This window comes from Ovis aries, chromosome 7 (assembly GCF_016772045.2).
Source record: "Ovis aries strain OAR_USU_Benz2616 breed Rambouillet chromosome 7, ARS-UI_Ramb_v3.0, whole genome shotgun sequence".
Classification (NCBI taxonomy): domain Eukaryota; kingdom Metazoa; phylum Chordata; class Mammalia; order Artiodactyla; family Bovidae; genus Ovis; species Ovis aries.
Window position 1 is genome coordinate 50,062,805 of NC_056060.1, and position 14,737 is coordinate 50,077,541.

General features: G+C 43.9%; 1 long non-coding RNA gene across 1 annotated transcript in view; it reads left to right on the forward strand.

Moving 5' to 3' along the window:
• LOC121819974 (uncharacterized) overlaps positions 1-14,737 on the forward strand; it is a 193,011-nt gene that overhangs the window by 176,407 nt on the left and 1,867 nt on the right. The gene's annotated exons all lie outside the window — the stretch shown is intronic.

A 14,737-nucleotide genomic window follows, 5' to 3' on the forward strand; every position in this document is an offset into this window, starting at 1 on the left:
CTGTGAAATACAAGCACAAGGTACTTGCATTTCTTCTTCTTCTTCCTTTTTTTTTTTCTAAATACTTATTTATGTATTTATTTGGGGCTTCCCAGGAGAAGGCAATGGCAGCCCACTCCAGTACTCTTGCCTGGAAAATCCCATGGACAGAGGAGCCTAGAAGGCTGCAGTCCATGGGGTCGCTAAGAGTTGGACACAACTGAATGACTTCACTTTCACTTTTCACTTTCATGCACTGGAAAAGGAAATGGCAACCCACTCCAGTTTTCTTGCCTGGAGAATCCCAGGGATGGGAGCCTGGTGGGCTGCCGTCTGTGGAGTCGCACAGAGTCAGACACGACTGAAGCGACTTAGCAGCAGCAGGTGGCTCGGTGGTAAAGGATCCATCTGCCAATGCAGGAGATGAAGGAGACACAGAAGAACTCAGGTTTGATCCCTGGTTTGGAAAGATCCCCTGGAGGAGGGAATGGCAACCAACTCCAGAATTCCTGCCTGGGAAATCCCATGGACAGAGGAGCCTGGTGGGTTACAATCCATGGGGTCACAAAGAGTCAGACACAACTGAGCTACTGAGCACACACACATACATGTATTTATTTGGCTGCGCTGGGTTGTAGTTGTGGCATGTGAGATCTTCGATCTTTATTGTGGCATGTGAGACTTTTTTTTTAAGTTGCAGCACATGGGATCTAGTTCTCAGGCCCCCTACATTGGGAGTGAAGAGTCTTACCCACTGGACCATCAGGGAAGCCCTGGATGCTTGCATTTCTGATGTTAAACCTTCAATTCTGATCCTAACCTTGACTGTTAGTGTGTTTCAGGAAGTTATACATTGCACTTGCCCCCATGTTTACCTGGTTCCAGGCACACACGAGCATCACTACTCCCAGAGCAGAAGGGAAGCTGATGAACAGGAAAGGACGAAGGCCCCAGTCTAGCTCAGTGTGTCTCCCTCCAGCTGCCCCTGCAGATCAAAGGGATGCTAATATGGGGAACGTGCATAGTTTTCAGACTCTGGCTCCCTGGGTGGGTGCTTTCTTTTATGTCATGAAATAACATGAGAAGAGGAAGCCCATGCCTTTGCATTGGCATCCTGTGGTGGAAAGTCCCAGAGATGTGAGATCTTGTACTGCATCCTCCCACGTGATGTGAGATGAGAGAAAGATGGGATGCAGTGTTGGCCCTTCCTGGAAGGACAAGTGACGCTGAAGGTGGTGCAGGCACCTTGGGTCCTGCAGCCCACAAAAGGCCTCTGTGCCGTAGGTGTGCCCATAGGCTAAGTGGTACCATAAAGAGCAGGCCTCTTGAGGCTTCGGTTTCCTGTCGCAAAGAAATACTGGGGTGGTGTGAAATCTCCATGAATAACAAGATCATCACCAGTTGTCCTGGGGCTGACATCTGTGGAACAAGCCTCCAGCTTACTCTGGTTAAGTTAACAAGCTTGGCTCTGCTCTGCCAGGGTTCTCAGAACTACAGAGTCACATATAGACTGTCAGAGGCTTTCTGCAGAGTGTGTGGTGTGGGGTATGCGTGTGTGTATGTTTGCATGTATTTTATGTGTGGTGTGTGTGTGTGTGGTATGTGTAGTGTGCATGTGTGATATATGTGTGGTGTGTGGTAGGTGTGTGTGGAGGATGTGTGGGGTGTGTGTGTGTGTAGTTGGTGTGTATGTAGTTGGTGTGTGTGTAGTTGGTATGTGTATAGTTGGTGTGTGTGCGTGGTATATGTGTGTGTGTGGTATATGTGTGTGTGTGGTATATGTGTGTGGTATATGTGTGTGTGTGCACAGTGTCCTGGTGTGCTAGGCAAGGGGAAATCTTGGCCCTGGATCCTGGGACTTCAGAGAGCTCCTAGAACCTCACTGGTGACTCATTTTTCTTTTTTTTTTTTAAGAACAAATCCCTTATTATAACCCATAATATCATTCAGAATGTACCCTTCCATCCTCATTTCCAGCATAACTCCCCACCGCCTTGCTATAGACCTGGCTTCACATGTAGGATCTGGGGGCTGTGCTTACAATTTTGCTTATGTAATTTCTCCTGTCTCAGAGCTGCATGAGGGTGCATTGCCGTTTTGTCTTTGTCCCAGGTTAAAGAGGACTCAAGAGCTTCTACACTTGTCATTACTGCCCAAGAAGATCTCCAGTGCTTATGGAGAATAGAAGGCAGATGCAGCAGCACTGGCCTTTCTAGCGGTCTGTGCATCACCATTTATTCCTGTTAAGGACCGACACTGATACCAGTATCAACACAGACACCAATATGAGAATTGGATACTGATGTGAATACAGATATAAATACCAGTGTTAATGTGAATGTGAATACAAATAGCGATACGAATAGCAATAGTAATTCCAGTACAAATACCAATAAGAACATTGATATGAATACTAATACTAGTATTAGTCCATTTATTCCTCAGGGCTCTCTAAGGCTTAGATGAGCCATTGTTCACAGAAGCAATATTTGGATTTTTGTGTCCTAATATTTGGGTCTCCTTAATGTCTCAGGGGTTTTCCGGGTGGCTCAGTGGTAAAAATCCATCTGCAGTGCAGGAGATGCAGCTTCAGTCTCTGGGTCACGAAGATCCCCTGGAGAAGGAAATGGCAACCCACTCCAGTATTCTTGCCTGGGAAATCCCATGGACAGAGGAGCCTGGCGGGCTACAGTCCATGGGGTCACAAAAAAGTTGGACATGACTTAGCTACTAAACAATGACAACATCTCAGCATCATCTTCTTTGATGAGCACTCTGTGTAAATCCTTAAGTGCCCACCTTTCTCTTCCCAATAGGATAAGCCAGTACTCAAGAGAGGGAACCACTTTGGAGCTAGGAAGGGCGGGAGAAAAGAACAAGATGACTCTGCAGCTGGAACCCCTGGCTCTTGTGGGGTGAAGGGCAAGTCCCCTCCTTGCCCACATGAGGTTGGGGAGGTCTCAGAGCCCCTGATCCCTACCTCCATCATCCTGGGATGGGGGAGGTGGGGAAGCTGTTACCAGGCCAGAGGTGAGGAGCTGGAGGGGCCATCTCTGCCTCCCCAGATCCTACAGAAGAGGGTCTGGAGCAAGGCCCTAGCCACAAATGTGGCTCTTGTGTTACCTCTGCTCTTGGCACGCAGGGCCTTCCAGATCAGGTTCTTCCCATCTGTTGGAGAAAAGAACAAACCACACATGACAGAACTCACTTCTCAGGCTGCCAGGGAGAAGCAGTGGGGGTGCAGAGGGGTGGAGGGGTGGAATCTGTGGTTGAACTTGTCTTGTCAGTGTGTTACACCCAGTCTGGTGGGTTTGGAGTGTGGTTTTCCTACTTCACATGAGGCTGGAGGTTTATAGCTCTTCAGACATTGCCTTTGTAGTCTGTTGTCAGCAGCAGACACCGTTTACTTGATAAGAGGCTCTCCTCAGGACTCTCGCCGCCCCTCGCCTTGTTCTCGTTGCACGGCATTCTCCTGCAGGCCTTGTGCTGTGTGGGCTGGCTCACGGAGTATGCTCTGCTGGGCAGGGTATCCTGGTGCGTGGCCAGACCAGAGAGGGCAGGGCTCACTTCCATTGTAAGAAGCTGAAGGGGCCTCAAATATCTCCAGCCCCCAGTTTCGGCTTCTGCTCTAACCACTTACTCAGCTTCTCTCAGCTTCATTCATATTTTTTGTCTGTAAAGCGGAGCCAGTACACCTGCTTATCTTCCTCAGTGAGTGATGCAGGAGATGATACAGGTAAATAGGAAAGTGTCTCTGAAAATTATAGCTCTTCCTCTTATGATTATGATCTTCCATCTAAGCAAGGGTTTCTGTTCAGTGGACCCATCTTTTTGGCTCCGTCTGACTGTCCCCATTCTGCAATCCCTCTAAAAATACCACCTCTCCTAGGTTGAGAGTGGAGGCAAGGCTCCACATGTTTCTGACCGGAGCTGAGGATTCACAGAACAGAAACTGAGTTATACTTAGGGTGTCCTGAGAATTCCTCAGGTTCTCTTTCAAGCACGGGCAGGTGTGAGGATCTCAGAGCAGAAAGTAGAAAGAGGATCCTTAGGGAACAGTGATGAGATGAAAGCTGAAGGGGAGAGCAAAGCTGGGCTAACACTGACAGGTAGCTGGTGGGGGTCAGTGGAGACATCAGGCGGAAGGAGCATCTAAAGAGGCAGGTGGCTTGGGATGCGGCAGAGGGCGGGGGAGGGTTGTTGAAGGCAGCAGGCAGGGAGAGTGGGTGGGCGAACAGCAAGGGAAGCGGCCCCTGGGAAGCACCTAGTTAAGCTGGCACAGGGCCTGTCTGTCCAGGATGGAGACTTGGTGGTGGGTGGTAAGGGATGCCTCAACCTTGCTCCCTAGGGGCTGTTCCATGGTTGGCTGGTGAGGGGGTGGGTGGATATATTGGGGAGTGGGTCTAGTCACCTCTCTCTTCTCTAAGCATCTCTGAATAAAGGTGTAGCCTCTTCTAGCTAGCCTCCACCTGAGCCTAAATCACCCAGAACAAGGCTTCCTTCGTATTTTGGGTAGGCTCTTGAAGGAGTAGTATATTTTCTCCATGCAACAAAAGGCCGAGAAATAGCAATTCTGCAAGTTTCTTCATACGCTCACTGAAGTAGATGCACTTCTCTGAAAGTCTCTGCTAGAACACTTGCAAAGCTTCATTTGTGCAGGAGCTTGGCTGAATTTCCCCCCATCAAGTTAGAATTTGCTTTCCAAGCAAATCTGCCCAAGCAAATCTTCTTTGTAGGTGATTGAGTAGAAGGTAATTCTTTTTTAAAAATAAACTTTTTATTTTATATTGGAGTATAGCCGATTAACAATGCTGTGATAGTTTCAGGTGGACAGCAAAGGGACTCAGCCATACATACATGTGTATCCATTCTCCCCTATGCTCCCTTCCCATCCAGTCTGCCACATAACATTGAGCGGAGCTCCCTGTGATATACAGTAGGTCCTTGTTGGTTGTGTATTTTAAATATAGCAGTGTATAGATGTTGATCCCAAATTCCTTAGCTATCCCTCCCCCCTCTTCTTCCCTGTAGCAACTGTAAGTTCATTCTCTAAGTCTGTGAGTCTATTTCTGTTCTGTAAATAAGTAGAAGGGAATTCTTGAGGGCTCAAATGTCTGCAGGGTTATGGGGTAGAGCCTGGTAACAACTTGTGAATCTTACAGAAACTTTCCTACCTAGTCTTCCACAGGCATACCTTGGAGATATTTTGGATTTGGTTCCAGACAACTGGATTAAGGCAAATTTCACAATAAAGTGAGTCACACAAATTTTCTGGTTTCCCAGTGCATATAAATGTTATATTTACACTATGTTATAGTCTATTAAGCAATCGCATTATATCTAAAAAATATACATACTTTAATTAAAAATATTTTATTGCTAAAGAATGCTAATATCTCACAATGCAGGATTGCCACAAAAACCCCAATTTATAAAACACACAATGAGGTGAGGCACAATAAAATGCGGTACATTTGTATAAAACTCTCCTCTTAACTTTCAAAATCTTAGGCACACTGAACAATGGGTTCTTAGCTAGTCAGAGTTTGCCTCTCTAGTGATGTAACAAAGAAAATAGCTCTTCTGTCACTTTGCTTTAAGATACAACTTTTAAAAAACAAAGAATAAATTAATGCATTATCACCCTTCTCTTTCCATTCCCCATGAACATAAACGTTTGTTTGGAGGAGAGGGACTAGAAAATCTTTCCTTTAGATTTCTTCAAACATAATAAAATGCGGATATTTCAAAGACAATTTCCTTCTTTTAATTCTCATTTTGTTTTCTCATGATCACTCTTAGTCTTCTTTTATAGTTGGGAAAGAAAGGTGAGAGATTGAAATAGATTGTCCAGGTTCGATGACTGGTCAGTGGGGAAAGCATGGGTCACATTCAAAAATTCTGACTTGAGAGCGATCCCAGCATTCTGCCTTTAGGTGATTTGGGTTGGGTCATGGGGTTTAGGGTCTCTTCAGCTTCTGAGCACTGAACAGGCATGCTCTGCTGGAAGCCAACCTGGCAGGTCTCCTTCCACTCACCAGAGCCCACTGTTGTGAGCAGTGTGTCCCAAACTAGGGAGTAGTACAGTCTTTGCCTTGAAAACGCAATGCAGTCTTCAAAGCCGCAATACAGAGTTGGACTACCGCCAGATAAAACTCTTCAGGAAAAAGGCAGAGGCTGCATGCCAGGGGCCTTATATCAAGGAAACTGTAGCATGACCAACAATAGATTATAAAAGCAAAGCTGTAAAAACCATAAACCTATGTAATTAGGTAAAATCCTAAAACCAAGTCTCAAGTCCCAGACTGGGCATTCATAACTTCCAGTATTGACTATATGAAGAGTCCCAGTGCCTTCTAGGGTGTTTATGAGACTAAAATCTAACAACTTATCTTCCTGGCTGTGTCATTTCACCACTTCCCCCCAATACATGCTGACTTAGCATTTTGTTGAAGATTTATTTCACTCTTTTTCCTGTAATGGTTAATCAATCATTGTTCCTCTTTTTCTCAGGTCTTTTCTCTTTGACAGCAGGATCCTGGTCAGTGTTACCACAGCCCTCTAATGTCTAAAATAAGCCATAGGTGTAAGACATGTTTGCTTAATTGATGTGAGACCTCAAGACATTGGCTGGAACCACCAATGGTTAGACTAAGTTTGGGTGTGATATTTTCACTGCAGTAATTCGCTTCAGATATAAAACATTAGTTTACAAATGAGTCCTCAAAAACAAACAGATCTATAACAAAAATCTTTAAATGTTCTTCTTTTAACTCAGTTCCACTCTTGAGAATGTATTTAAGGAAATCTGAAATACAAACCAATTCCACTCTTGAGAATGTATTTAAGGAAATCTGAAATATAAACATATCTCTGCCTAGGAAGCGCATCATAGTTGTAGTAGTGAGAAATTGGAAATGATTCACATGTCTGCTACTTCTGAAGGAATTACGTCAAATGATGGTTTATCCATTTGATGCTATTAGATAGCCATTTAAATTCTATTTATGAAGACGATGATTTGAGAAAATGCTTAGGGTGTAATATTATATGAAAAAACTAGAATTCAAAACTATATATTGACTGATATAAGATTATTCTGGAAAACTGGGCATGGAAAAATTACAAGGAAAAGTGAAAAATTTCTAAGTGATTTCTCTAAGTGGAGAAATTTTAAGTGATTGTTACTGTTATAGTCTGAATGTTTATCCTCTTCCTGCTCAAATCTGTATGTTGGAACCTGATCCTCAGTGTGATGTATTTGGAGATGGGGCCTTTGGGAGCTGCTTAGGTCATGAGAGTGAAGCCCTCATGAATGAGATTAATGCTTTTATCAAAAGGACCCCTGAGCAGTCTCTTGCCTCTCGCTGTGTGAGGACAAAGCAAAAAGATAGCTGTCTTGAACCAGGAAGACTTGAGGGTGCCTCAACCTTGGATTTCCCAGCTTCCAGAATTGTGAAAAATACACTTGCGTTCTTTGTAACTCACCCAGTGTGTGGTATTTTTGTTACAGCATTCCAAATAGACTAAGACAGTTACTTTCTTCCTGATATCCTTAATATACATGGATTTTTAAAAAACCAAACAATTTCATAATCCTCCAAAAACCTACCATAAAATGTTCTTTAAAAGTGATGAAAAACATATATTCAAAAAACCAGTTATTATGGAAAAGAAAAGAAAAGGAGAAAAGGTATAGGAATAGACAGTGCACAGAAGAGGAATCCATCTGCCTAATAAGCGCCTTTGAACATTCTCAACCTCACTAGCTGGGGAGATGCCAATCAAAAGGACTAGTGACAACCCTAATGACTGGCAAGATCTAAGAAGAGTTCTGGCAGATGATCCCTGGCTCTCAGGTTTCTCTTACAGTAATAATGAGCAACACGGGACTTGGGAAGGTGTAATTGTTGTCTAGGAAGTACATATACCTCTCCAGAAGTACAGAGGTATAAAGCAGCCACAGATGCTTCATCTGTGGGAGGCATCACAGGGATTCAGCCCACCTAAATCGGAAGAAATTTATGTCATAAATTCTGCAAGTTAGAAATGGATTGAAAACTTGTATGACTTCCTTTCTCTATTTCTGGGTTCTCTAGAAAGCAGACTCAGACGAGATGAGCATGTGGGGAGTTTATCAGAACTGTCCTTGGGAAGGGAGCAGGATTTGGCAGAGGGAGAAGCCCAGCTGTGATGGAATCTCAAGGGAAGCTGTGACAGTGACCTTGCAGGCAGTTCTAAAGATGGATGGCCCTTCAGAGTTGAGACAAGGAAACCCGGTGTTTATATCCCTCTATCCATCAGGAATGCAGCGTGACTGGGGAAGTAACCCTTCATTCAGCAGAGGCAATTCCAGAGTGGCTGACTCCTGAGGACTGTCCCCTGTGCCACTTCCAGCAGCTTAAGAAGGAGGCGTTTCATTCTCAGGATCTGGGGGTGTCTCACAGCCTCCACCATAAAATGTATACTTGTTTGCTTAAAAAAAAAAAAAGTAATTTTTAAAAGCAGTTCCAGGTTCACAGCAGAATTGAGAAGAGGGTACAGAGATTTCCCATATGCTCCCTGACCTGACACATGGGTAGCCTCTCCCATTTTCACGTTCCCTTACCCAGGAGGCACATTTGTTACCAGTGACGAACCAGCACTGACGCATCATTATCACCCATAGTCCATCATTTACATTAGGGTTTGTTCTTGGTGCTGTACATCCTATGGGATGGACGAATGTCTGACGCCATGGGAATCTGATGTGACAAGGGCGGCTGTAGGGAGGTAAGCTACTGTTTTATTTTCCCCTGAATGTATAATCTTTAGAAAAACAGCAAAAGTCACAATAAAATGCGGGTGCTAGTGAAGATGTGGGAAGACTGACATTTTAAAATTTTGCATTTGGGTGGGTAGATTTCTAATTTTGCAAAGTAATTTGGTAATACCTATTTTAAAAAGAACACATTCTCATTTCCAAGCAATTCCATTTTTTGTACATGTTTTCTTCAGAAATATGAAATCCATTTGTATGACTGTATCTATGAAGATGGTTAAGGCAGTAATGTGTGTAGTGGCCCAAACAAAAATCAAGAAACCAAAAATTAAATCATTTGAAATAGTTAGGAAATATTTTGACTCTTCATTAAATTGGAGCAATGGAATTAACTATGCCCATTCGTACTGTGGAAAATTCTTAAAGGGATGGGAATACCAGACCACCTCCTTGCCTCTTTCCTGGAGAAATCTGTATACAGATCAAGAAGCAAAAGTTAGAACCAGACATGGAACAACAGACTGGTTCCAAATTGAGAAAGGAGTATGTCAAGGAGGTATATTGTCACCCTTCTTATTTAACTTATATGCAGAGCACATCATGCAAAATGCTGGGCTGGATGAAGCACAAACTGGAATCAAGATTGCTGGGAGAAATATCAATAACCTCAGATATGCAGTGACACCACCCTTATGGAGAAAGCAAAGAATTAAAGAGCCTCTTGATGAAAGTGAGAGAGGAGAGTGAAAAAGTTGGCTTAAAACTCAACATTCAGAAAACTAAGATCATGGCATCTGGTCCTATCACTTCATGGTAAATAGATGGGGGAACAATGGAAACAGTGACAGACTTTATTTTCTTGGGTTCCAAAATCACTGCAGATGGTGATTGCACCCAGGGAATTAAAAGGTGCCTGCTCCTTGGAAGAAAAGATATGACCAACCTAGACAGCATATTAAAAAGCAGAGACATTGATTTTCTGACAAAGGTCCATCTAGTCAAAGCTGTGGTTTTTCCAGTAGTCATGTGTGGATGTGGGAGTTGGACTATAAAGAAAGCTGAGTGCCAGTGAATCGATGCTTTTGAACTGTGGTGTTGGAAAAGACTCTTGAGAGTCCCTTGGCCTGAAGGGAGATCAAACCAGTATCAAACCAGTCAATCCTAAAGGAAATCAGTCCTGAATATTCACTGGAAGGACTGATGCTGAAGCTGAAGCTCCTATACTTTGGTCACCTGATGCAAAGAACTGACTCATTAGAAAAGACCCTGATGCTGGGAAAGATTGAAGGCAGGAGAAGGAGACGACAGAGGATGAGATGGTTGGATGGCATCACTGACTCAATGGATATGAGTTTGAGCAAGCTCTGAAAGTTGGTGATGGACAGCACTGGTGTGCTGCAGTCTGTGGGGTCGCAAAGAATCGGACACGATTGGATGACTGAACTGAACTCATTCACACTGTGGACAATGATGTAGCTATTTAAAAAAATTAGATCTGTATGTATTGACTTGGAGGAATGCTCATAATATATTGTTAAGTGGAAAAAGATGCCAAAGTCATATGTGTAGATAATCCTATTTATAAGAAAACAAACAAACTCACCTCCCATTTATGTTTAAGGAAAGATATATATCAACCTGTGCTTCAGTTGTTACAATGAAGATAAATTACTTTATGAGTTAAAAGTTCATAAGGACAACTTAAAAGAGAAGAGCTAAAATATCTTACTTTCTCCACCAAAAACAAAGGATCAATCGATCCCCAAACTTTGGCCCTGGAGTTCTAGGTAGCAGTGGGCCTGAGTGTCAGGCAGGCTGTCAGAGCAGAGCCCAGGTTGGGCAGTGTGACATTGCTGTGGCCAGAGCCTGGGGCCCACTCTGCTGGAGCTTTGCTTTCTCGAGTGTGATGAGAAAGTCCTCATCCTTCTGAAAAGCCCAGCTCATCAACATTAGAAAGTTATCCCTGACTGAAGTTGTACCACTTGCACAGAAAGGAAAAAAGATGCTTGGCACAATGCATGTGTCCTAAGTCACTTCAGTCATGTCCAACTCTTTGTGACCCTATGGACTGTAGCCTGTCAGGCTCCTCTGTCCATGGGATTCTTCAGACAAGAATACTGGAATGAGTTGCCATTTCCTTCTCCAGGGGATCTTTCTGATCCAGGGATTGAACCTGTGCCTCTTGTGTCTCCTGCATTGGCAGTCAGATTCTTTACCACTAGCGCCACCTAGGAAGCCTCCTTGGCACTGTTGCTTTCTCATTAGCACCTGTTACCTTATCCTGTATCACCTAGCAAATTTGGTCTCATTTGAAAACAACTCAATTACTTTCTTCTTGCCTCATCCTAGTCCATCATCTTGCTTGTGTTTTAGAGCCTTGAGCAGACAAGGGCCTTGGCTTGGTTTAAAAAATATATGACAGGGACCTTGAGTGTCATCCCTTCAAATAGGGAATGGCTTCCCTATCAGCACGAAGTCAGAACTAGCTTCCTGGGTTGCACTAGGGGTAAAGAATCTGTCTGCCAGTGCAGGAGATGTAAGAGACTCGGGTTTGATCTCTGGGTTGGGAAGATCCCCTGGGGGAGGACATGGCAACCCACTCCAGTATTCCTGCCTGGAGAATCCCATGGACAGAGGAGCCTGGCGGGCTACATTCCATGGGGTCGCAGAGTCAGACACGACTGAAGCGACTTAGCATACATGCAGCACAAAGTATTCTTACCACTGAATCTGCGGAATATACAGAAGCTGCATGGAGAGCTCGTTCAAGAGCTCTGGTCTTTTTTAGACCATATTCTCCAGCATAAAGTTGATCACACAGAGTTTAATATACAAGATAGCAGTCTTTCTCTGGTTGTTTTCCTCAGAAATAATTCGTTATCACTGCTGTCTTCTATCAGCTGGTGAGGACCAGAGCCAGGGAACTCCTCCTTGAAGCACAGAGCAGAGGAAGGGTGGGTGATGCACCCACTGCTCTCCTCTGCCTTCATCTCTCCACTGAAAACATAGCTCAGGGAGTGGCAGCAAGCTGTAGGTATTCAATAGGTAGCAACAGGAAATGTGAATTTAGAGAGCATGAGAGGCCTGAATTAGAAGAAGCTACAATGCAGAAATCTAAAAGATAAAATGCTGGAGTGAGAGGAGCTCTAAGAGCCTGAAGGATCCTGATTACTCAGTGGGGGCAGGTCAGACAGGACCCTGTATTGTCTTGAGGTCAAGTTAGCGTGATACCTCCAAGGATGCAGCCTGGCCCACTCCTGCACTGCAGCATTTTAGTTAACAGGAAACAGCAGCAACAGCTTTACAGACACTGGTGGGTGGCTGAGCCCTCAGCCCAAGCAGCTGCCTCCCTGCCCCCAGCTTGCTATGCACAGAGGAAGGCTCCCTCCTCACACAGTGTCTTTTGGGTGTCTGCGATTCTGAGGCCCTAATCCACCCATTCTCCTCTTTGTTCCTATTTCTGACCCTTTGCAGAAGACATGGCTTCTAGGTCCCCTTCCATTACCTCCCACTGCTGAGGGCCAGCCCACACTTGCCTGTGTTTGACTTTGGCTCCTAAGACCCCAGACCTACCTGGGAGTATAAGCCCTTCAAGCACTCAAAGTCCTACTTTGAGTATTTGCCTGCATTAATTAATTCATTGACTCAAAACCATTCAGGGAACCTACTCTGCGATAGTACTGAAGGTTGAGGGTATACAGAAGGCAAAGCGCTATTCTAAATGCGTTACCCATATTAACTCATTTAATAATTATAATGGCTCGTTAGGTACTTTCTACTATTATCCCTATTTTACAGATGAGGCAACTGAGGCACTTAGTGATTAAGAAAATTTCCCAAGGTTACAGAGCTGGAGTGTGGATTTGGGATTTAAATACATTCCGTTGTGTTCCAGGGTACATTCATTTAACTACTTAGTAACTCCTGCTAAGTAGGAGGTACTGCTATACCTCTTACACACAGGCATGAAGCTTCTGCCACAGTGATAGTCCTCTCGGGGCTCCGTCAGGCAGAGCAGCGGCAGCAGTGGGAAGGAAGTGCTGGGGCGGTCACTCAGAATCCAGGAGTGGCACACAGGTCACAGCTGCCCAGAGCAAGTGCTGGGGGCCACGTCCCCTGGCCTGTGTGATTGTTTCTAAAATGCAGGAGTTCAGCTGTGGTTTCAGTATGGGTTAGTTCCTCATTAAGATGCTGTTGGGGGTGTGTATATGTGTATGTACGATTCAGAGGGAGAGGACAACACAAGGCTGAAAAGACTGTGTATCCCACTGTTTCTTAAACTTCAGTGTGCATGAATCACCTGGGGCAGGGCCTGAGAATCTGCATTTCCATACAGTTCCAGGTTGGGGTGGGGTGCCTACGCTAGAGCAGCCACTTTCAGAAGCAAAGAAACAGGACCAAAGCTTTCAAACCTTACAGAAAAACACACTGGGATACTTTCTTCCAACCAAATTTTAATAAGTAAAGCAGATAAAAGTGGAGCCGCTTTGGTTTCTGTGAAAGGGGAGGTAGGAGCCTGGCCCCAAATGCCTTTTCTCCCCCTCCAAACTCCTGGAACCTCAGAGAAATGCCAGACAACTGTAAAGAAGCCCAGTAATCTGGACCCTGTCCTTGTTTAACAGGCTTCACTGTAATATTGATACTACTCGTGTGTGAATACTAAGTAGCTGAACTGTGCCTGGGGTGACTGAGGAATGGAATTATTAATTTAATATAAATTAACCTAATTTAACTGAAAAACATTAGCAGTATAAAATATTTTTCTGTTAAGTACAACTTTGTTATTTTGGTAAGACACTATGAAATCAAATCTTATGGTGATCTACACCAAAGCACTTTACCCATCTACTGTGTGTTAGGTTCGAATGATTGTTTTCTTTGCATCTAATATAACTTGTGTTTATTTGAATATTTTCTGCAGACAACATGAATTATAGTGATACTCATGTAAATTATAATTGGGGATTACACATTAAATGTTTACATTGCATTTGTTTTCATGTAATTAAATTATTTTTCTAGTTAAAAATTAAGTGTGGACAAATATTTAAAAATTTTTTAAACTCTTTATTTTGTATTGAGGTATAGCCTATTAGCAACTCTGTGATAGTTTCAGGTGGACAGCAAAGGGACTTATACATACACATACACGTATCCATTCTCCTCCAAACTGCCTTCCCATCCAGGGGAGTCCCATATGCTACATAGTAGATCCTTGTTAGTTATCCATTATAAATATAGCAATGTGTATGTGTCGATCCCAAACTCCCTAACCCCCTATTATTCCCTCTTGGCAACCATAAGTTCATTCTCTGAGTCTCTTTCTGTTTTGTAAATACAAGTTCATAAGTATCATTTCTTTTTAGATTCCACATATAAGGGATGTCATGATATTTTTCCTTCTCTGACTTACTTCACTAAGTATGACAGTCTCTAGGTCCATTCATGTTGATGCAAGTGGCATTATTTTATCCTTTTTACTGTCTGAGTAACGTTCCATCGTAGATACATCTTCTTTATCCATTCTTCTGCTGATGGACACTTAGGTTGCTTCCATGTTTTGGCTACTGTAAACAGTGCTGCAGTGAACACTGGGGTGCATGTATCCCTTTGGATTACAAACATTTAAATTTAAAACAAAGGCATACTACTGCTTTAAAATTGAGTGGAGAGGCAGAGTCAGTTCAGTTCAGTCTCTCAGTTGGGTCTGACTCTGTGCGACCCCATGAATCGCAGCACGCCAGTCCTCCCTGTCCATCACCAACTCCTGGAGTTCACTCAGATTCACGTCCATCGAGTCAGTGATGCCATCCAGCCATCTCATCCTGGGTCGTCCCCTTCTCCTCCTGCCCCCAATCCCTGCCAGCATCAGAGTCTTTTCCAGTGAGTCAACTCTTTGTATGAGGTAGCCAAAGTACTGGAGTTTCAGCTTTAGCATCATTCCTTCCAAAAGAACACCCAGGGCTGATCTCCTTTAGAGCGGACTGGTTGGATCTC